Source organism: Halichoerus grypus, chromosome 12 (genome assembly GCF_964656455.1).
Source record: "Halichoerus grypus chromosome 12, mHalGry1.hap1.1, whole genome shotgun sequence".
NCBI lineage: Eukaryota > Metazoa > Chordata > Mammalia > Carnivora > Phocidae > Halichoerus > Halichoerus grypus.
The window spans coordinates 85,873,562-85,897,787 of NC_135723.1; the positions used below are offsets into that span (position 1 = coordinate 85,873,562).

General features: G+C 47.4%; 2 long non-coding RNA genes across 2 annotated transcripts in view; one reads left to right on the forward strand and one right to left on the reverse strand.

Moving 5' to 3' along the window:
• Positions 1–12,838: 12,838 nt before the first annotated feature.
• LOC118526677 (uncharacterized) lies at positions 12,839–14,218 on the reverse strand. The gene is made up of 3 exons (XR_004912723.2): positions 14,059–14,218; positions 13,872–13,949; positions 12,839–13,261 (listed from the first exon to the last, which is right to left on the reverse strand). It is a non-coding gene; the product is annotated as an uncharacterized LOC118526677 (long non-coding RNA).
• Positions 13,170–24,226, forward strand: part of LOC118526695 (uncharacterized) — a 125,272-nt gene continuing 114,215 nt past the window's right edge. Inside the window, exon 1 of the long non-coding RNA XR_013442880.1 lies at positions 13,170–13,268. This is a non-coding gene — a long non-coding RNA (uncharacterized LOC118526695). The remainder of the gene's footprint in view (positions 13,269–24,226) is intronic.

A 24,226-nucleotide genomic window follows, 5' to 3' on the forward strand; every position in this document is an offset into this window, starting at 1 on the left:
GGCCCCTTTCCTCCAGCCTCCCTTAGACATTTACTAGCCAGGTGATGTGCTTTTTCTTGGAAGGAGAAACATTGGCACCCCTAGAAAGGGGGCAGCGTGGCCTCAGTATTCCACAGCCAGATGTTGGCGCAGTCTCGGCAGGTAGAGCCCACAGGGTCTGTGTAAGTTAGGGGAAGAAGACTATACATTCAAATACATCTGCATGGCCAGCACTGGGTCTTGGCATTGGGCAGATGGGTCCCTCTAGATTGGCATCAGGGGCTGTATCAGCACTGGCATTTGGAAGAAGCAGCTCCAGCTCCAGGTCACCTCTCTGGTCCTAAAGGTGCAGGACACTGGATGCTTGGGGGTGGAAGATGAGGGGAAGACGGTGGGGATAGAGTGTGGGTCCTGGCTAGGAATGCTATCTCTGCCTGTGGGGAATCCTGTTTGACCCCCACCTTCCAGGGTCCAGTGATAGTCCTTTCCCACAGCTCTTCAGTCCTAGGGTTGTGACAGTGCCCTGTTACCAGCGCTGGGCATAGCCCTATCTCTCCTGGTTCCTCTCTAACCGGCCCACTGTTTGTAAATAGACCCTTTATTTAAAAACTCTCCTACAGTCATCCTCATGCGGGAGTGATGTTTGTTCCCTGCTGGGGTACTGACAGATGCAAGTAGCAGGACCAACAGATAAAAATGGCCAGTGGGGCAGAACTGTGCACACCCAGAGGCATGAGTGCTACAGGAATTTGGGGCAGGGAGAGTTCAAGTGGCCTGGGACAGGCAGGGAGGACTTCACAAAGGTCACGGGAGCTGGGACCTTGAAGGGTAGTGGGAACTGAGATGGCTCTGTGCGGCTCCTAGCATGGTGCACAAAGACTTGGACAGGACTGAACGGGGCTGTTTGATAATGCTTGGAATTCAGCCGTACTTGCCAACCCCTTCCCAGCCTGGGTCCCAGTGGACCACTTGGATTCTTCCGTGCTGGGAGGGTCCCCCCCAGGGAGCCCCTGTGCCCTTCTCACAGGTCGTCAGGTAGCACAGCTGTGAGGGCACGCATCTTAGCTCCCTGGTAGATTCTGGGTCTCACATCCTTGCACACCCCCTCCCACCAGTGCTTAAAACTATGCTTTTTTTTTTTTAATTTAATTTTTTTAAAGATTTTATTTATTTATTTGACAGAGAGCAAGAGAGTATAAGCTGGGGGAGAGGGAGAGGGAGAGGGAGAAGCAGGCTTCCCACTGAGCAGGGAGCCCGACGTGGGGCTCGATCCCAGGACCCTGAGATCACAACCTAAGCCGAAGGCAAATGCCCAACCATCTGAGCCACCCAGGCTCCCCTAAAACTATGCGTTGCATAGAGCAAGGTCTAAATAAATATTTGTGGGTTTTTTTTTAATAAAGATTTTATTTATTTATTTGACAGAGAGAGACACAGCGAGAGAGGGAACACAAGCAGGGGGAGTGGGAGAGGGAGAAGCAGGCTTCCCGCGGAGCAGGAAGGGACCCTGGGACCCTGGGACCATGACCTGAGCCGAAGACAGACACCTAATGACTGAGCCACCCAGGTGCCCTTAAATAAATATTTGTTGACTGAATAAGTTAATGTATGAACGAATGAATCTAATTCTGCCAGTGTTTGAACATCCAAAGTGTTCCATGCTGACAGGGGCTGGGGGCACAGAGGTGGGACTAAAGCAGTGAGGGTCCAGAGGGAAGAGTGGCCGTCTGGGAACGGGGCTGGGAGGGTCAGAGAAAGCACCTCAGAGGAGATGGCATTTGAATCGAGTTGACTTTGCTTAGTGGGAAAAGGGTGGAAGGGCATGCTAGGCAGAGGTGCAGCATGAGAAAAATGCCGAAAACGTGCATGGCTTTAAGGGAATGACTAGTGTGGGCTTGCTGAAGAATAGGGTGCTTTTGGAGAGTGGTGAGAGCCAACACTGAAAGGTGGCTGAGGTCGCATTAGGAAGGACTTGAAGACTTAGGGAACCATGAAAGAATTTGGAGTAAGGGAATGACACCACCAGATCTGTTTTGGAAAAGTACCTTTGGTAGTAGGTGTAGCAGAGGGCTTGGAGGTTAGGGGCCATTTGAGACACACTGTAGTAATCTGGGCAACAGATGACAAAACCTGAGTGAGGGTCATGGTGGTGGGGACGGTGAGGTCAGGAGAGAGGTGTGAGGTATGTTGAAAGTAGGACTGATTGCATCTCGTGACCTCTCATGGGAAGTGAGTATGGGTGAAGTCAGAGATGATGCATGCCTGGCTGCTAACTGATGTGGCTTTTGAGGGAGATAGGGAACCCAGGAGAGGAGCCCATTTGGGGAAGGAAGTAATTACTTTCATGTCAGTCAGGCTAGGTTTAAGGTACTTGTAGGACATTCCTTGACCAGGAACTAGATTAGGGATGGGTCTGTGGTTCTGGGCTCATCAGCAGAGGGGTGAAAGGTACAACTCAGGAGAGTGTGGAGTGAAGACCAGAGGGCCAAAGACGGAGCCTTGAATCCCCCAACTTTTAAGGGACAGCCATTGTAGAAATCAGAGAAGATGGCAGGAGAGCCAGGGGTCAGAGTGAGGAGAGCCCTGAGATGGGGTCAGTGGTCTCAGAGAAGAGCAAATGATGAGCCCAGAGTCTTGAGTGCACAGAAGGCTTGCTCAGCACCCCCCACTGAAACTGCGTCATTTCCTTGTAAAACCATCATGGTGGTCAAGGGAAGCATTGCTTCTCCCCATGGAGTTCTGACATTGTGGGCAGATGGAGAGAGGTGTAAAATCAGGGCCAGGAGTTGATAAGGAGGTCAGAAGGTCCTAGATGGGCCTCAGATGGTAGCAAGTGTCATAATCACAAGACTGTCCGATCCTGGGAGTGCAGGCCTTTGCTTGCTGATGAGATAGGCACAGGGGACCCTGGGCTGACATGACGTGGAATACCTGGGTTCTGTCAGTGATGAAGGGCTTCAGAACCTTTACCTCTGCACCTCAGCTGTCTTGTGTGTCGACAGCTCCTGACTCCCTTGAGCTTTTTATTTATTTATTTATTTGTTTGTTTATTTTTAAAAATTTTTTTCTTAAGAATTTATTTATTTGACAGAGAGAGACATAGTGAGAGAGGGAACACAAGCAGGGGGAGTGGGAGAGGGAGAAGCAGGCTTCCAGCTGAGCAGGGAGCCCGATGCGGGGCTCGATCCCAGGACCCTGGGATCATGACCTGAGCCAAAGGCAGACGCTTAACAACTGAGCCACCTAGGCACCCCTTCCTTGAGCTTTTTTGGTGCTAAAATCACTCCACATTTCAGTCAAAGAGCAGCTTATATCTTAGGGAAATCAACGCCCATGTCCCTCCTTAACTCATAATTTATTAGGGATGAGCAATCTGGAGAACTTATCCATATTGACTCCATATTACAGATGGAGGAAGCCAAGGCTTGGAGCAGACAGAAATAGGACCTCACGGGCACCTGGGTGGCTCAGTTGGTTAAGCGTCTGCCTTCAGCTCAGGTCTTGATCTCAGGGTCCTGGGATCGAGCCCCTTGTTGGCTCCCTGCTTGGCGGGGAGCCTGCTTCTCCCTCTCCCTCTGCCGGCTGCTCCCTCTGCTTGTGCTCTCTCTCTCGCTCTCTCTTTTCTTTCTCTCTCTCTGTCAAACAAATAAATAAAGTCTTAAAAAAAAAAAAAAGGACTAGGACCTCAGCCCTGCAGTGCTGGCTCAGAGTGTTTCTCTGCTACTCTGTGGTGGTAGTGCTATCTCCAAGCCCCTCTGCTTTCCAGGGGTGGCCCCGGGGAAATGTCGGGTTTCTCCCTCTGGGCAGGTATGCAGAAGAACCCGGGGCAGTGTGTGTGCCTTACGGGTCACTTTGAGAAGTCCTGATCTGAACCCTGAGCTCCATTGATTAGAGTCGAATTCTGTTTTTTTTTTTTTTTTTCTTTAAAGATTTCATTTTTTTATTTGAGAGAGAGAGAGCATGAGCGGGGTGAGGGGCAGAGGGAGAAGCAGGCTCCCTGCTGATCAGGGAGCCTGCCGCAGGGCTCGATCCCAGAACCCTGAGATCGTGACCTGAGCCGAAGACAGAAGCCAAACCCATTGAGCCACCCAGGAGCCCCTAGAGTCGAGTTTTGATGACATTCGCACAGGAAAGTTAACTTCACATAGGAAACACCCCCCTCAACAGCCATGAGTTCGTTTGTTCTCTTTCCTTCCTTCCTTCCTTCCTTCCTTCCTTCCTTCCTTCCTTTCTTTCTTTCTTTCTCTTTCCCTCCCTCCCTCCCTCCCTTCCTTCCTTCCTTTTTTAAGGTTTATTTATTTATATGGGGGAGAGAGAACACGAGTGGCAGGGAGAGAAAATCTCAAGCAGACTCCATGCTGAGTGTGGAGCCGGACTTGGGGTTCAATCTCATGACCCTGACATCATGACCTGAGTCGGAACCAAGAGTTGGACGCACTTAACCAACTGTGTCATCCAGGCACCCCATCCATGAGTTATTTCTAAAGTGAAAATCAACCCATGTCACTCCCTGCTTGCAATCCTCCAGTTGCTTCCTATTACCATTATAAAATCCAAGCTATGCAGCAAGTCCTGTGAGGCCCGTGCTGGCCCAGCCCTGCCCTTCACCCCCATCTCTTAATCTCTTTTGTCCCCTCTCTCTCTGTGTTAGCCACTCTGGCCATCGCCTTCTCAACCTTGGAGGAGCTTATTTCTGGCTCAGAGTTTTTGTGTGAACTGTATCCTCTGGTTTGGAATATCCTTCCCCAGGTCAGTCTGTGGGGCCTTGCTAAGATGTCCCTTCCTCAGAGAGCTCTTCCCTAACATGTCCCACTAAAGCCAGCCGCTCTTTCCTCTGATGCTTACTTATTTTCCTTTCCATTCATGGTTATTAGCTTACTGGTTCTTATCACTGCCCATACTGGATATTTATTTATGTGCCTCACTAGAATGTAAATGCCATGAGGAAAGGGTCTGTCTTATTTATTTATCATTATGCCCTAGTGCCCAGCGCAGAGCCTGGAAAAGTGCTCAGCAAAGACGTGTAGGTCAGCTGTGTGCATGCCTAGAACCAAGCTGAGAGCCGGGAGCTTGTCATCTAGGACAAGACTGCTCCTGCTCGTGGTTGCCAAGGGCACAAGCGAGGGTGTGTGGCTGACTCCATAAAAACTGTTGGCTCCAGGGAGGTTGGGTGGTTGAAAGCACAAATTTTGGCCTCAGGTAGATGTGAATTCAGATCTCAGTTCTGCCCCTTTGGAGAGTTTCTTTATTGTGGATACTTCACTTTCCTCATTTGCTTTTTATTTTTAATTATGGTAAAGTATACATGACATAAAATTTACCATTTTAACCATTTTTAAATACACAGTTCAGTATTGTTAAGTATATTCACATTGTTGTGCAACCAATCTACTGAACTGTTTTTCTTGCAAAAGTGAAACTGTGCCTGTTAAACAAGTCCCCATTCCTTCCTCCCCTCAGGCCCTGGCAACCACCATTCTTTCTGTTTCTGTGAGTCTGACAACTCTGAGGACTTCATATAAACAGAATCATACGTAATTATCTTTTTGTGACTGGCTTAGTTCGCTTAACATAATGTCCTCAAAGTTGATCCATATTGTAGCAGGTGTCAGAATTTCCTTCCTTTTTAGGGCTGAATAGTATTCCATTATATGTATATGCCACATTTTGTTGATGCATTCATCTGCTGATTGACACTTGGGTTATTTCCGTACTTTAGCTAGTGTGAATAATGCTACAATGAGCAGGAGTGTACAATTATCTTTTCAGGACCCTACTTTCAGTTCTTTTGGGTATATACCCAGAAGTGGGATTGCTGGATCATATGGTAATTCTATTTTTAGTTTTGTGAGGAGCCACCATACTGTTTTCTATAGTGGCCACACCATGTCTCATTCTGACCAGTAGTGCCTAAGTGTTCCCTTTACACCAAATTCTTGACAACTCAACTCTTCTCTTCTCTTTTCCTGATAGTAGCCATCCTAATGGGTGCGAGGTGGTATCTCCTTGTGGTTTTGATTGGCATTCCCTGATGATTGGTGATGTTGAGCACTTTTCCTTGTTTTTAAAGTGCATGTGACACCAATCTCACAAGGTAGTTAGGAGGCTTAAAGGAGAAAAATGTATGAAAAATCCTTGTACAAGTGCTTAGTAAAATCAATTACTATTTTTTCCTTTTTTTTTAAGCCGGGGAGAGGCAGAGGGAGAGGGAGAGAGAGAATCTCAAGGAGGCTCCATGCTCAGTGCAGAGCCTGACGTGGGGCTGGATCCCATGACCCTGAGATCATGACCTGAGCTGAAATCAAGTCAGATGCTCAACTGACTGAGCCACCCAGATGCCCCAGTTTTTTTCTAATTTAGAGAATCAGCCCAAAGCCCAGGTTCTCAGGAAGCATGTATGGGTGCTGGGTCTCCCTGGAAACTCATTTTATCGGCACTATTCCCTGTAGCCCAGGAGGGTGAGAGCCTCTAAATGAGGTAAGTAACTTGTTCAGGGGGTGGGCTGCAGAGAGATAGGCCTAGGGTGTCCCAGAGTTCTCATTGCTCCATGAGCACTGGGTATCACCTGTCCCCTGCCTCAGTTTCTCCCTTTGTCACAAAAGAGGCCACCCTGGGAAGAGGCAAGATTCACAGTAATGACTAAATAATAGTTCTGAAACCTGTCCTGAAAGCCTCAGTTCTGTGCATGGGACTCAGAGTGGCATGGGGTGGCCTCTGCTCTGTTCCTTCTCACAGGTTTACTGCCTGCCCAGGGGATAGGCTCTGATTGCCAGAACCCACAACTAGCCCTAAAAGCCCCTTTGAAGTGAATCAACCACTTTTAAGTGCAGTCAGCTCAAGATAACCCTAGACTTCCTGTTCCCAACCCAGGAATGCCTCCTGCCCCCACTCAGTGCCCATCCCAGGGAGGGGTTGTTCCCAGCACTCTGGAATCATATGTTTCCGTGTGTGATGGTTGTGCTGTTTTGTTTTGTGTTTTTCTTCTGTGAAAATGAGAGATAAATATGTTTCTAGTAGGAGAACACTAAACAGGACTACAGAACAGTTCTATGGGTTGGTAAAGAGAGGCTAGGTAAGAAAAGGAAAGAGGGAGGATTGGCAAACTCAGAGCCGAAGCAGAAGAAACTATGACAGGACATGACGTGTGGGGTCAGTTTTTCCCTAAGGCTGGGGGGGTCTGAGGTTAGAAAGGCAGGAAGGAAAGGTCTGGAAACCTGCGGGTCTTTGAGAAGGTAGGGGTTAGGGAGAGGGTATAAAAGAGCTTGGTTGTGACCCTGTCAATTTAGCACTTGTACTGACTGATGGTGGGGAGGATGCTCTTCATGCTCTGAGCCTGAACTGGTTGGGGAAGCCATACTGGTGAGGTTACCGTGTCAAGCCCTGGGCCGCCACAGCTGATTGTCCAAGTGCAAGGCAGGGAGTGAGGGACTTCAGGGGCAGACTTGGCTTTCAGATCCTCCTCTACCCACCTTGACTGTATGACTGTTTGTCAAGGTGTTGGAACCTTTGTCTCCATTTCTGTGAGATGGAGTGTTCACACCCACCTTTTAGGGGTGTTAAGAGGACTAAATAAGATAAGGTGTATAAAGTGTCTGCCATATATCATATCATAAGTTCTGGAGGCATTTCCTTCTTAAGTGGTAGGACCAGGGCTGCTGGTGATGGTGTTTGGCCTCCATCTCTAACCCCTGGCTACAACAGGCTTGCCTCTTCAAGTTCATGCATGGGCTTTTTGCCCAAGGGGTCAGAGATGCCCTCACCACTTGTCTTACTGATGGGTCCACCCTGCTCCCACCTTGCTGGCGCACTTGCTATCCCAAAGGCCAAGTGGTGATGTTCGCGTTCAAGGATAGTAGCTTCAGGTGGGCATAGGCAGAAAGTGTGCAGTCACCATCTGCACACTAACCCTAACCCTAACCCACATTGGTGCCATCTGGCCACCATGGTCTGGTGCTCCCTTGGTAGAAGCTGCAGCTGAGGGAGCTCTGGAACTGCAAGTGTGTTGGGGAGCCCTGGCTGTGTGCCCCAGGCCTCTGCTAGGTGGGGAACTGGGCATCCAGGCAATCATCCAGCACTGAGCAGTACCTGCAGTTTAGGGGCTGGACTGTGGGTGGCAGGTTGAGGAGGGATTCCAGGGAAGGAGGGATTTGTGCAGTTGATGCTTAAAATGGCCTTCAGCCCATGTAACAGACAGTTATCTCATAAATCCTCCCAAGCAGCTCATAAGCAAATTCCTTCCACCTCCTCCACGGTGCTTTTTGTGACTTCCTTTCCCCTTTGAAGCTGGTTGTAGAAACCTGGAGTCAGCTAGGTGAAACAGGGGTGGGCAGAGGGATGCTGAGATTTCACACCCAGTGCTCTCTCAGGCCCCCAAGAGATTCTTTTGTTTTTATTTTTATTTATTTTTAATTGTAAACAATAACCTAAACTTTACTATTTTTAAAAATTTATTTATTCATTTAAAATAATCTCTATACACAATGTGGGGCTTGAACTCACAACCCCAAGATTAAGGATTGCATGCGCTTCTGACTGAACCAGCCAGGTATCCCTAAACTTTTTTTATTTTAACCATTTTTTTTAGAGGTAGGGGAGGGGCAGAGGGAGAGGGAGAGAGAGAGAATCCCAAGCAGGCGCCACGCCCAGCGCAGAGCCCCATGTGAGGCTCAATCTCACGACCTGAGCTAGAATCAAGAGTCGGATGCTCAACCAGCTGAGCAGCCCAGGTGCCCCTATTTTAACCATTTTTAAGTGTATAGTAGTACTGTGTCCACATCATTGTGCATCAAATCTCCAGAACTTTCTCATCTTGTAGAACTGCAGCTTTCTCCCCATTTCCGCCTCTTCCAGGCCCTGGCAGCCACCATTCTATTTTCTGTCTTATGAATTGGACTACTCTAGGGACCTCATATAAGTGAAATCGTACAGTATTTGTCTTTTTGTGACTGGCTTATTTCGCTTAGCAGAATGTCTTCAGGGTTCACCCATGTAGTTATGCATGACTGGATGGCCTTTTTAAAAGGCTGAATAATATTCCATTGTATGGATATACCACCTTTACTTACCCATTCATCTGTCAATGTAGTGTTCAGCTTAGATTTTGATTCTGATCCAACTGGCCATTATTTTTATTTTTAAAAATATTTTATTGATTTATTTGCACGTGTGAGAGAGCATGAGTGGTGGGGGAAGGGCAGAGGGAGAGGGAGAAGCAGACTCCCTGCTGAGCAGGGAGCCCAATGCGGGGCTTGATCCCAGGACCCTGGGATCACCGCCTGAGCCCAAGGCAGATGCTTAATTGACTGAGCCACCTGGGGCTGCCCAACTGGCCATTATTGAGTACCCACTGAATGCTGCCGACTGTTGTGGTGTCTTGGATACCCATTACTGAGATGTTCTCACATTGTCAGGAACGTCCACTGCAGGTTGACGCAAGTAGGGTCTTTGTACTCTCCCGCCCTCCTTACTCCTAAGGCCCCGTTGTCTTGCCAGAGCAGCCCTCAAAGGATTCAGCTATAAACCTGTACTGCTTTGATAAGCATTTAAAAAAATGAAAACCATAAAAAAAGAACAAACAATGGATCTTGTAGCTGAAAAAAGTTTGGAAACTTCAGCTTTATCTCATTTGGTCATCGTACCACCATGTGAGATTTGCATGGTCCTCATTTTTCAGAGGAGGAAACAGAAGGATTAAGATCTAGAGGAACGGGAGGATGAAGGCAAGAGGAGGCTGGGAAGGTAAAGGGTGGTGGTGGGGCTCAGCCAGGAGTAGGGTGAGTGCCTGCTTGAGAAGGAGTGCCCTTATGTTTTGTGCCCTAGGCACCTTGCTTGCTGCACCCTAGTGAGGCCGTGGCTGGAGGCTGAGCCTGAGAGAGGCCTCCCCATTGGCCGGGAGCAGTTGTCCGCAGCCGTAGGATCTGACAGCCACCCTGAGATGGGCTCACCCTGCAAGGGGCAATGGGTTGGAAGTCAGGGAATCCTCTGGGAGCTGGGCTCCTGGTAAGCAGGGTTTGGCCTGAGAGCAGCAGAACCCCAGGACCAGGCACATTCTCTGCTTGTCCCTTTTCTCAGGTGTTTGGTCCTGAAGACTGCTTCTCAGTGTCCCTGAGAGGAGCCACCTGAAGGTGCTGCGGATGCAGATGAAGAAACCCACAGACATGCAGGGCTTATGCAGATGCTTCATGCCTCGAGAAGAAGGTGTGGGCAACTCTGTTGCATTTAAAACATCTTGAAGTTAGGAATTGTGGGTGGAGGTCTCAGGCGCACAGAGCCATCTCCCCAGCTGCTCCCTATGTGGCCAGGACACTAGGAAACCTCTGTTCCCTGGGGCCGCTGCTGAGTCATAAACGCATGGGACACATTTCAACAGAAATGCCCATTTGTTAAGTTTCAGGTGACTTTCTCAGTCTCTTCCACTTATATCCAGGACAGTCCCAGAGAATTTAGCTCTGGTCATGACCACCTCTTTCCAAGGGCACTTCTGGAGAAGTAGGCCTGACCTCTCTTTGCCTCTCTCAGTCAAGCTGCCTCTTCCATGAATGAGTGGGTCCTGGGGGCAGAGACCCTTAATCTTCTCACCCTTAATCTTCTCGCCTCTTCCACCCATCACATTGGGACAGAGTGCAGTCATCCGTGTGTCAGGAGAGGGGGCAGTGAGTGAGAATGTGGGGGTCAGCTGTGTGGAGGGACAGGTGCTGAGGTATTTGGGGGTTGCAGAGGCAAAGGGACATCCTGGGAGCCTGAGGAGTTGGCCTCTAGTCCTGTCCACCGTGAGCAGGCAAGGAACTCAACCTCTCAAGACTGTTTCCTCATTTATAATGTGGCAGTAATAATATTTGCCTCTTCGGCTTGTTGAGACAATCAAATGAGAAGCAGGTGAGAAAGCACTTGACAAAGCAGAAAATGTTCTGCTGGAGGGAGGCTTTATTTTTACCTCTGAGGAATGGATGGTGGAGGAAAGAAAAATGTTGATATTTGGGGAGAGGATGGTGGGAGAGAAAGGCATGGGATAGGAGTATTAGGGAAAAGATGATGAGAAGTTTGGAATTTATAGATACTGAGGAGAAAAGGGGAGGGGAAGAGGTAGATAAACTGCAAAAAGGAGATGCTAACATCTACCAAAATGGTGTGAGGGATGGTGTGTGTAATGTGTGTGTGGTATGTGCGTGGAGTGTATGTGCTGTGTGGTATGTGTGGTATAGGTGTGTGGGTGTGAATATGTTATTTGTGGTGTATATGTGTGGGGTATGTGTGTGTCCCCGTTAGTTTCCCACCCTGTTACAGCTTCCTCTGCCTCAGGCTACTCTTCAGGACTCCAAGGGCCGTGGTCGGGTCAGCCAGCCTGGGCCTGCCACCTGGTGGCCAAGAGTGGCAGGGTGACCGGAGTCTCACCAAGGCTGTAGTTTGGACACATCCTCTTGCAGAGTCTGTTGCTGTTTTCCTCTCCTATTTTGTAGCTCTCAGGCCCCTTGTGAATGACAGTATCAGTGTGACAACAGGTGCAGTCGTTCCTAATCAGGTGGCCGTTTGTGGAACAGTTCCTTTAGGACCCCAGAGGAATTTCCATCCCTGCCAGGACTTCAGGCAGTGACTGGGTGATGGGGGGGCGCGGGTGGGGGATGTCGCTGGGTTCAGGCATTTTTACTCCACACAATACACAACTGCTTTGTTTTTCCTAAGAAGGATTTTTAAAACAAACAAACAAATTACTGCGGGCTAACAGAATTACATTGTGCAGGTTTCCAGAACAAACACTGTGACTAATGGCAGGTGTGCTGCACAGGCGTTGTTCTGCTTTTAACTACTGACCCCGGCTCCCTTAAGGCCGGCCCTGGACCTTTAAGACCCAGCCAGATGAATGGGTTGGTGTCTTTGCTCTGCTCCTGTGATGATTCATTCACTCATTTGTTTCTGATGCAACAAGTATTTACTAACTGCTCAGCACACACCTGACACTGTGCTAGACGTGGGGGTCAAAAAGATGAATAAAATGCACGCCTCTCAGGGGCGCCTGGGTGGCTCAGTTGGTTAGACGTCTGCCTTCGGCTTAGGTCATGGGTTCTGGGATCGAGCTCCCTGCTCGGCGGGGACTCTGTTTCTCCCTCTGCCTTTGCCCTCTCTCCCCCAGCTTGTGTGAGCACTCTCTCTCTCTCTCAAATAAATAAATAAAACCTTTAAGAAAACAAACAAAACACACACCTCTCGAGGGTCTTGACTAGAGGCTAGGAAGCTTCTTTAGGATAAATGCTCGCATGAGGCTGTTAGCAGGGGTCTCCACCTGCACTGAAGCTTTGGTCCCCAAAGGGGTCTGGTGTGGGGGGGTGGCATTCAAGATTTGGTGATTTAGTGGTACACAAGCATGGGTGTCATCAGACTCATCTGTGTAAAAACTCATATCCTGATGCTCAGAGATCTTAGTATATTAGGTCTGGGGTTGGACTCAGGAGTCTGACTTCTATAAAGCTACTGGAAAGTCAGGTTTATAACCCCTTCTTTAGGCTGTGGCTGGGATAGGACAGTGGAGAAAAGGCAGTGGATTTCAAGGTGACTGGCTTGTGGCTTCATGGGAGAGGGTGGCTCTCAAAACAGCCAGCTACTTGCACCTTGCTGGAGTAGGACACAGAGAGCAGGGTCTACGCCGGGTCTTCTGTGGCCTGACAGAGCTCTCTGGACTGGCTGGCCTGGCTTGACTGAATCATGGAAAAGCTGTTTATTCACCTTCTTGGCCAAACATCACCAGAAAGATTCACTTCAGGAAAGAAAGCAGCTCTGTATCTATGGCAACATTTCCAAAAGTATGCTCTGGAAACATGAATTCAAAGTAATTTATAAATATTAATGCATAAATATTAATTTCAAATGTAGAGAGAAAGAGAAAGAAGAAGAGATATTGACTCATGATCAACTCAAATTAAGATACACTGGTGTAAAAATAAAGTGTTTTTTTTAAGTAGCTTACTCAGATTTTGATAAGATGACTTTCTAGGTGGGGTGGTGTTGCATTCAGCATTTCCCAAATAGGCCACGGAGCTGTTTTTGTGAGCCATCTCTTCTCTTCACACTAGGGTTCTGGGGAGCATTAGTTTGAAAGAAACTTTTTTTTTTTAGGTTTTATTTATTTGTCGGGGTGGGGGGAGAAAGAAAGAGAGAGAGAGGAGCCTGATGTGGGACTTGATCCCAGGACTCTGGGATCATGACCCGAGCCAAAGGCAGACGCTTGACTGAGCCACCCAGGCGTCCCTGGAAGAAACTTCTGTACAGTTTCCCTGTTCTTCCTCTCCACCTACAAGGTAAGAGAACAAATTGTTGAGACCTCAAACCAGGCTGGCACTCTTCTTTTTTCTAAGATTTTATTTATTTTACTTGAGACAGAGAGGGGGAGAGAGAGAGAGAGCACAAGCAGGGGGAGCAGCAGAGGGAGAGGGAGAAGCAGGCTTTCTGCTCAGCAGGGAGCCCGACTCGGGGCTCGATCCCAGGACCCCAGGACCCCAGAATCGTGACCTGAGCCGAAGGCAGACACTTAACCGACTGAGCCACCCAGGCACCCCTAGGCTGGCACTCTTAACAGGAGTGAAAGCCTTATTTTTATGTATAAGGCACAGGTATCCTTATAGTACATAAAAAGATAGAGGGTATGTATCTGTGGTATTAAATTTTATGGGGCAGGGAGCAGTTGGGGGGGAAAGAGCCTCCTCGACCAGCAATGCTGAGGAATGCTGGCAGACTTCCAGCCAGTCAGACTGGGATTGGGGGACAGCTCTGCCACTGTGTGACCTTGAGGTAAGTTATTTGAGCTTCAGATTCTTCCCCTGGGAAATAGGGATTCTCACCACCTCATGAGATCTCCGTGAGCTTTACAGAAGGTGTTTGAAAACCAGAGGCTAAAGACATACCTTTAGGCCTGCACCTTTGCATCCACTGTGGGATTGCCGCAGAGTTAGCTAATCATCTTGGGCTTTTCTGCCTTTAGGCTGTAGACAGAAGCAGAAAGATACGTGAAGCTCGGTACAGCAGGTCTAAGGAAACAAAAATGGGAAAATACTATTTCAGCTTGTAAGGTAAACAAAGAAGCAATTTTACCTGGAAGGGGGTCCCCAGCAAGTCCGAGCAGGCGCTCAGGGGTGGCTGCGCACCACCTGCGGGGCGCTCACTGCTCCCCTGGGCAGCGGGGTCCCGGAGCCCAGGGAACAGCTACTTCATCTTGCAGGCCCAGCCTGCTGGGTGTCAGGGGCTGGAGAGACACTGAGGTGGGTGAGGCAGGCCAAGGCAGGAAATGTCCGCTACACCTAAAAATAGTGTGGGAGGGAACAGGAAACAAAACTTTGGGCCAACATGGAAATGCTTTCTGAATTATCAGGAAATCAGGATTAAGAGCTGTGGGGGCAGACACCACCCTGCGGCAAAACTGCAGTTCCCTGTGAGCCCTCTCCGTGGAAGGAAATGGAGGAAGCCAGACTTGGGCTCTGGTGGGGAACGGGGACTACCTGGGAAAGCATTAGGTTCAGTCCTTTGCTGCATTACTAACACAGCATATCTATATCCCCTTGGTCTTTAATTGCATGGAGAGGCAGGTCTTTACTAGGGTGGCCAACAGTTTTCTTGTTCCTGGACTAAAGGGGTTCTCAGGACATGGAACTTTGAGTTTTAAAACCAGGGAAGTCCTGGGCAAACTGGTAAGTTGGTTACCTGACACTTAACACAGAATGCTTAAATCTCTCAAACTTTAGTGCAGGGGGTACAATCCTGCCTACACAGAGCATCACCTGGGGCAGTTCTTAAAAATCTAAGGACCTAGGTAGCTCAGTCGGTTAAGTGTCTGCATTCAGCTCAGGTCCTGATCTCAGGGTCCTGGGATCGAGCCCCATGTCAGGCTCCCTGCTCAGCTGGGAGCCTGCTTCTCCCTCTCCCTCTGCTCCTCTCCCCACCCCTCTCTCTTTCAAATAAATAAAATCTTAAAAAAAACCAAAATATCCCAGGACCTAGACTGCAGTCAGACCAATTAATTTAGACTCTCGGGGTGGGACGCAGGCATCTGCATTTTATTTTATTTTATTTAGGATTTTATTTACTTGAGAGAGAGTGAGCCAGCGCACATGAGCAGGGGGGAGGGGCAAAGGGAGAAGCAGACCTCCGCTGAGCAGTGAGCCCATCCGATCAGGACTCCATCCCAGGACCCTGGGATAATGACCTGAGCTGAAGGCAGAGGCTTAACTGACTGAGCCACCCAGGCACCCCAGGCATCTGCATTTTTCTTTTTTAAATTTTTTTTTTATTTATTAGAGAGAGAGAGAGCACTTGAGAGAGAGCATGAGCAGTGGGAGGGAGAAGCAGGGGGAGGGAGAAGCAGGCTCCCTGTTGAGCAGGGAGCACTGATACGGGGGCTTGATCCCAGGAACCCAGGATCAAATGCCTACTGACTGAGCCACCCAGGTGCTCCCAGGCATCTGCATTTTAAAAAAACTCTCGGGCGCCTGGGTGGTTCAGTTGGTTAAGCGACGGCCTTCAGCTCAGGTCATGATCCTGGAGTCCCGGGATCGAGTCCCACATCAGGCTCCCTGCTCGGCGGGAAGTCTGCTTCTCCCTCTGACCCTCCCCACCTCATGCTCTCTCTCTCTCTCAAATAAATAAATAAAATCTTAAAAAAAAAAAACTCTCTAGGTGGGTGATTCCTATGTGCAGCTAAAGCTGAGAGTCATGGCTTTACTGTGGATTAAGTATCACCTGGGGCCTGTTTTCCAGGCTTCCCCACCAGAGATTCTCAATATATGATCTGCAGTGGAAGCTGGGGACGTTTCTCTTAAAACTAAATCAGCAGTGATACCCATGCAAGGGTTCCCCGGGGCACACTTTGAAAAACACTGATCTAGAATCTTACTCTCTTGTGGATCTATTAGCTTTAAACAGAAGGGGATGTTCTGATCAATCAAAACATTTATTCAACAACTACACACTGGAGGACTATAGGGGTTCCAAAGATGACTCAATCAAGTTCCTCTTCTAAAAGCAATTAACTTCTAATGAGCAAGACAGACACACTTTAGGGCAGCTGGTGACAAGTCATCCCTGGAGAAAAAAATCTAGGATTGAACCAATGAATAGCATTGGGTTGAGCACCAGAATTCCTGGGCTGTTATCACGACCCATATATTAATGAGCTATGTGTGCAACCCTGGGAAAATGATCCCCGTTTGCTCGTCCTCATCTTCCTTGCCGTAAATTGCACGGTTTGGACGACCTGATTTTCTTTCTTTCTTTTTTTTTTTTTTAAAGATTTTATTTATTTGACAGAGAGACAGTGAGAGAGGGAACACAAGTAGGGGTAGTGGGAGAGGGAGAAGCAGGCTTCCCGCTGAGCATAGAGCCTGATGCGGGGCTCGATCCCAGGACCCCAGGATCATGACCTGAGCTGAAAGCAACCGCTCAACCGACTGAGCCACCCAGGCGCCCCTGGACGACCTGATTTCTAAGGCCCTGCTTCGTCTGAAGCTGACTATGAACCTGGTCAGCACATCTTGTTTGGAGAGCAGAGTATGTAGGGCTCTGGGCAAGCATGGGGATGCTATGGGCAAACTCCTTGTATCCTGTAAGGAGGTAACAGCACTTTTTGCTAAAAAGAAAACAGGGGTGCCTGACTGTAGAACATGCGACTCTTGATCTCAGGGCAGAGCTCCCTTAAAAAAAAAAGAGAAAACACGTTTCCATGGGGAGAAGAGAGTTAAAGTCATAGGGTCTCACATGGAGGTCCCCATTGGGACCTAGGGGGCACCTGAGTTGACTATAACATTTGTTGCAGATGGTGAAGGATAGAACAGAGCCTTCCAGCAGGTGTGCTAGCTTGCTAAGGCTGCTATAACAAAGTACCACAAACTGGGTGGCTTAAACAACAAATTTATTTGGAGATCAAGGTGTGGGACCATGCTCCCTTAGAAGGCACTAGGGAAGGATCTGTTCCAGGCCTTTCTCCTAGCTTCTGGTAATTGCTTGGTTTGTGGAAGCATAATGCCAGTCTTCACATGGAGTTCTCCCTGTGTTCAAATTTCTCCTTTTTATAAGGTTATCAATCATATTGGATTGGGGGCCCAGGCTACTCCAGTAATGATTCACGTTAATTGATTATATCTGCAATGACCTTACTTTCAAGTAAGGTCACGTTCTGAGTTACTAGAAGTTAGGACTTCCACACAGGAAATTGGGGGGGACACAATTCAACCCACATCAGTGGGGATGCACTAATAGTAACAGCTAAACAGATTCAATTACTGAAGAAGGCTTAGAGGTCCAAAATGATAGTGCTTGCAAACCTACAATTTATTATAGCATAGCAACATCATCAAAGCAGAGATACCATCACAGCCAGAGGCTGCTCATGGCAAGGGGCCTGGGGAAGCCAAGTCCCAGCTCCTATTGCCTCCCTCAGTTAAGGTCTGTGGCAGGGCATGCTCTTTCAAGTCAGGAACCACCAGTGGGTACCTGGAATACTTCAGAGCCCCAGATTCTTGGCCCAGGTTTCTTATAACTTGTCATGCAAGCATATCCTCACTATATAACCACCTCCAAATGGCAGAGCCTCTGGGTGGGTGGCGGTGCTCATCTAGACCAGGTGCAAATCATCAATCTCATTGCTATCAAAGCACAATTCTGACAAGCTCGTACAAACCACCCCAAACTCCTTGGGGGCATTGTTATAAAGCAACACTATTAATCAGTGTGCTCATGCCTTAACCAGGGTCAGTCCCAGGTGAATCCCAGACCTGCTGGAATTAACCCTTATAGCCGGGGGGTGGAAGGAGTTCACACAAGTGACCCTCTTCACTAGGTACTGAGTTCCTCCTTCTGTATTTCAATATGTGTGAAATTCACGTGGACCTTAAGAATAAAAATCTGAGGCTGTTTGAGAGACTAGGCCATTCTGTTCCCTTTGTCACTGGCCTTGGTTTGGGGGCTGGTGGTTTAAATTTTTTTATTTTTATTTTTTTTTAGTAATCTCTACACCCAACTTGGGGCTTGAACTCATGACCCCAAGATTAAGAGCCAAATGCTCCTCCAACTGAGCCAGCCAGGTACCCCTGGGGGCTGGTGGTTTAAATCTAACTTTTATGTGCATGTTTTTTAGGTCTTTTGTAGCTCCAGCTACTAGGGTCCCTTCTTCCTTCTTGCTGCTTTCCAGAACGACTGCCCAGGCATTTTTGGTCCAAGATGCCTTCAGCATATGATGTGTGGGACAGAAGCCTCCATGCCTGCCCTCTGGGACTATGCTGACAGTCCCTTGCTGTTACAGGGAAGTGGGCATGAAGGGAAGCCCACTGATGTGAGTGAGCCCAGTGGCCTCAGCAGGTGCCAATAGGTAATTGCCCATGCTCATTTAGCTTCAGGAGGGCCATCCAGAACTGGGGGTGCAAAGAGCCTGGGCAGCTCTTGGGAGCAGGAACAAGAATGAGTTGGAGTCCTGGTTCAGTTGACTGATGGTCTGTAGGAAGCAGCATGCTAAGGGCCACTGTAGGCTCAAATAGGCAGTAAGAGCCCCAAATCCCAGGTGTAGGGGAAGCTGAGGGTCCAGCTGCTTTCCATAGCCATTTCTTCTACATGGAGGTAGAGCAGGAACCAGAATTGGGAGTGAAGCTTGCAAAGTGAAGTGAATAGTAGAATGAGCAGAGCAAGACAGCTGGTAAGGCTGATGGGTGCTGAGTCTCCAGAGGGTCTCCATTATTTCCAGCCCACCAGGAATAGCCCAGAGCTTGGGGACTGGCTGAATCTGCAGAGATGGCAAGGGGCCCAGGGAGAGGTGACAGAGGAGGAAGCCAGGCAGGCTTCCTGAGACAAAGGGCAGAGAAGACTGAGGCCTCAGTGGGGTTTCCTGGCAGTGCTGAAGCAGTGTTAGAGGTGGAAGATGCCAGGAGCCAGAGCAAGGGGAGGAGGGACTCTTGCTCCTTCTGGGAACACTTGCAGCCCCGGCTGAGAGGGGTCTGCCCGATCTTCCCCGGTCCCCAGCTCCACCCACATTTTCTCTGCTTCTACTTCTTGGTGTCTATTGCTTAGCCTTATTTTATAAAATTCGCCCCTGTTCACCTCCACCCCTAACCTGGACAGACACAGCCACGGTGTTTATGAATTTAAGTTTTGTGGTCAGGAAGATCAAAGTAACAAAAAAAGGATTGGAAAAGCATTAAAAAGGGATTGGAGCCTGGGTGGCTCAGTCGTTAAGCGTCTGCCTTCGGCTCAGGTCATGATCCCAGGGTCCTGGGATCGAGCCCCGCATCAGGCTCCCTGCTCCGCGGGAAGCCTGCTTCTCCCTCTCCCACTCCCCCTGCTTGTGTTCCCTCTCTCACTGTGTCTCTCTCTGTCAAATAAATAAATAAAAAATTAAAAAAAAAAAAGGGATTGGAAAAATACATAGGTTTAGGCAATCCCTGTGTAATTTTGCATCTCCCTCAGTGGAGTTTCATGGATTGTCCATGAAGTGTTTATGTAGATGGTGTAATAGTTTTGGATAAGTAGCTTTGTGGTAGGTAATGATGATTATTTAGGTGTTATATGCCTGCTTTATAGTTCAGGGGTCTCTTGAGTAGTCCGTATGCTCATTTGCCTGTTTTATGTGACTTAAGAGTAAAATTTTACAATTTTAAACAGTTGTGGAGGCTTGAGTTCTAGAAGCTTTGCATTTGATGAGCTTTTCATTATGTGTATGATTCACTTGAAGCTGAGACCTTACTTAGTTTAAGGGGACATTGGAAAGGCCACTGAACTAGGCAGGTCCCTATTAGCCATGTGACCTTGAGCAAAGCACTTCTCTAAGCCTCAATTTCTTCCATCTGTGCAATGAAGAGAATGTATTGCCTACCTTCCAGGATTAATGGCAACAGTGTATGTGAAAGTCCTTTTTGAACTGCAAACATCTATGCAAGTGCCTGGTATTATTCCTGTTGTTATTATTCAATATAACATTGTTTCCATGGGAAAGTGCAACTTGCTTTATGACAATTGGATTTACAATGTCGTTTCCAGGAATGCGTTTATCTCGAAGTAGTCTTTGGCCAAAAGCAACATAACCTGACCCAAGGATAAAATGCACTGTGGCAAAAGACAGGAACTGCCCAGGCAGATTTTGAAATAAAAAAAGAAAATGAAAACTTTCCCCAACTATGATGCTCATCTTGTTCTACCTTGCCCTCCTGCAGAGAAGTCCTTGTGTTAGGGTTCTCCAGAGAAACAGAAAAAACAGGATGCCTCTGTGTGTGTGTGTGTTTATCTATTTATTTTAAGGAATTGGCTCATGCAACTCTGGAGGTTTGGGAAGTTCAAAATCTTGAGGGTAGGCCAGTAGGCTGGAGACCTATGGAAGGGCCACTATTGCAGTTCAAGTCCAAAGGCAGTCTTCTGGCAGAATTCCCTCTTCTTTGGGGGAGGTCAGTGTTTTTCTATTAAGGGCTTTAAGTGATTGGGTAAGGCCCACCCACACTATGCAGGGTAATCTGCTTTCCTCAAAGTCTATTATCATTTTAAATATTAATTTCATCTAAAAACACCTTCACAGAAACACATGAAATTCACCATTATAATCTCCCTCTGTCTCTCTCTGATGCCCTTCTCTTTCTTTAACCCCTCCCCAGGGCTATAGCAACCATCCTGAAGTTGGTGTGTTTTGTCTAGTCCGTGTTTTTATACTGTTACTACATAGGTTTGTGTATCAGTATGGCAGGTAAACTGAAATTTTCAGTTGAGGCATCCAGATAAAGGATGAAGTATGAGGCCATGTTAAAGAATTTACAAAGGAAAACCAGCTGCAGAACCATTAACTCTTATCTACCATGACAGTATAAATGAGTCGGGGATTTAAGATTCGAGGAGGATTTATGGCATCAGCTGTTGTCAGTGAGCCCTGAGCTGTGGGCACCATTCTCCCACCCTAAAACTGAAAGGCATCAACCAGAACTCTGAAGATCCCTGAAGACTCAGGAAAAACCAGAGAAGGGAGTGTTTTTGAGCCACCTTAAATATCTCCTGGCTCAGAGACAGTGATGCCGGTACTAGACCAGTAAGGGCTTTCCTGTGCCTTTCTTCTCTTCCTTCCCTCTTCCTGGATCCGGAGAGATCAGAAACCAGGGTTGGCAAGGTGGGAGAGGAGGGGCAAAAACACCAGGGACGGCAGGCAGGAAGAAGCCAGCCTCATTTCCCACTGGATGGCTGGACTGCAGCTGGCCTGAGCTGCACAGTGGGAGAGTGGCTTTTGATCTTTTGATTCTTTAAACTTGCCCCCGCCCCCAGCCCAGAGTGTATTTCCCTACCCTGTTGGTATTGGGCTTGGCCGTGTGACTACCAATGGGATGTTAGCAGATGTCACACGAATAAAGCTTGCAATATGCTTGCATCCAGGACTTCCCTCTTGTACTTCTGCCATCATCAGAAAACATGCCCAAGGTAGTGTGGTTCCTAAAGAATGAAAGACTTGGAACAGCCTTGAACAGAACTCACAGCCTAGAGCTAAGCCCAGCTGAGATCAGCAGAGCCACCACAAACTTGCGAGTGAGAAATTGATGCTTATTTCTGTGTGTCGCTGGGCTTTGGGGTGGTTTATTATGTGGCGTTAATAATGAGAACAATGGCAATAATTGATAAAAGGAGTAACCAAATAAAGTTGAAAATTGTAATGATTACACTAAGGTAGACATTATTTATTGACTAGAACTACCCAAGTTTCATTCTGGGGTGGGGGAAGAATATGTCTAGCCAAATAAATTTAAAGGAGCATTAATATGGGGCGCCTGGGTGGCTCAGTCGTTAGGCGTCTGCCTTCGGCTTGGGTCATGATCCTGGGGTCCTGGGATCGAGCCCTGCATTGGGCTCCCTGCTCCACGGGAGGCCTGCTTCTCCCTCTCCCGCTCCCCCTGCTTGTGTTCCCTCTCTTTGCTGTGTCTCTCTCTGTCAAATAAATAAAATCTTAAAAAAAAAAATAAAGGAGCATTAATAGACAGCAATAAAGTTGCTTTCTGAATATCCCGTGAGTCTTGCTTGTTCAGCTTAACAGTCACATATACTTCCATTAACGGTATGTAATAATGCTATATATGTTTAAAAATTTACACAAATAGCATCATGTTACATTCTGTAAATTGCCCTTTTCACTCAGTGTTATAAAAAAATTAAAATCTGAAAAAAGGGGTGCCTGGGTGGCTCAGTTGTTAAGCGTCTGCCTTTGGCTCAGGTCATGATCCCGGGGTCCTGGGATTGAGCCCCACGTCGGGCTGGCTCCCTGCTCTGCAGGAAGTCTGCTTCTCCCTCTCCCACTCCCCTTGTTTGTGTTCCCTCTCTGGCTGTGTCACTCTGTCAAATAAATAAATAAAATCTTAAAAAAAAATAAAATCTGAAAAAGGATAAAAAGTAAATTATTGAAAAATGAATATACCACAAAATTTTTTAATTTTTTAAAAAGATTTTATTTATTTGATAGAGAGAGCACAAGCAGGGGGAGTGGTAGGCAGAAGGAGAGGGAGAAGCAGGCTCCCCGCCGAGCAGGGCTCTATCTCAGGTCCCTGAGGTAATGACCTGAGCCAAAAGCAGATGCTTAATCGACTGAGCCACCCAGGCACCCCTGAACCACAAATTTTTCAATCCATTCTCCCAATAATGGGCACTTAATTTGTTCCCCCATCTTTTGTGGGGGCAGTTATTACAAACTACGTATCAAGAAACATGCTTGTATTTGAGTCTTCCTGTTCATGTCAACATGAGTCTCTCAAGGATATACACTAGAATGGAAAGGTAATCATTGGTGCTATGTACCACTCACCAGTATTTCCATTTTCCTCCTGCGGGGGAAAAGACAACTGCACGCCCCATCCGCTTCAAGTTAGACCTAACTATATGACTTCTCAGGCTAATGAGGTATCAGTGGAGGTGATGCATTTCACTTACAGGTGAAAACTTTGAACAGCTAGTGTGTGACTTGCTGTTTCTCTCCTACTACCACAATGACCAGCATTGTTCTGTATGGTGAGGTCTGTCAGGGAGCTTCTCAGAGTGAGAATAATGTGGAGCCCAACTCCTAGGTGTCCCAAGATGGTTGTGTAGCATGAGGAAGAAATTAACCTTGATTTGATCCCCTGAGATTTAGGTTAGTTTTTCAAGCCAGCACAGCCTTTCTATCCTGTCTGAAATATAAATCAGGACTAGAGGGTACTCCTAGGAGGGGCACCCCATAACAAAACACCTATGGTACTGGCTTAGTAGCTGGGTAATGTGCAGTGAGGAAACTTACTAACAGCTGGAAAATGGCCATTTACATGATGTAGTGGAGAGAGATTTTCTTAAACTGCACTTGTAGGAATTTGGGAGGCAGCTAATTGACCTAATGAACTTGGAGATTTAAGAAAAGAGGTTGGAAAGCACAATATTAATTGGGTAAGTTAGTCACTCTTGACAGTGTTTGGTGAGATATTACAAGAAAAAGATGAAATCAGGGAAGAGTTGGCTGGTGTGCAACACTTTTAGGGCTGGAAAAAGCAAACGTTTCTCATTATGAAACAGTAAAAATAAGAAAGGCTTAGACAAAGAATGATTGAAATTCAGTTTTGTAAGCAAGGGTTACATCAACACTATAGATGTCATACCCATTTTAAAATCTCTGGTTGTATTAAAATGTCTTCTAGTAAATGTCCAGGTTCTTTCCATTGGACAAAATGTATTGGGGCGGGGGGTGGGGGGCAGGGCGACTAAGGGTATAGACCAAAATACCTTCAATTAAGTCCAGAGTGACATGGTGGTAAGGAAACAAAGAAATGCAGCAAAGAGGAGATATATTTATAAAGGAAATTTGAGTGTGTCAGTTGGTACTTATGCTGCCTGGGATCATACAATAAGAGACTGAAGGTTTTAAGAGAGTTATACTGCCCAAAGAACACTGGCCTGATCTTCACTTTGAATCTTAAAACAACACCTGGGTGCCCCAGGAAGTATGCTGGGAAATATGCTTAGTCCACAGGGAGAACATACTCTCTGGTGTACACTTCAGCTTTGGCCAAGGAGCATAAGGAGAAAAGGAAATCTCTTGGAGGGTCGTGTCAGAGCTACAGAGAACATTTCAGGAGGTGGAATCGGGATCTAATCAAAGAATATTCTTCATTCATGGGGAAGAATGCGCTGAGATTTTGCAGTTGCTATGGATCAGTGTCTGCTGTGTCCCATTATTCTCTTTTCTGAATGGGAGTGTTTATTTCTATTTTCCTGTCCCATGTTCTATCATTAAATATTGGTA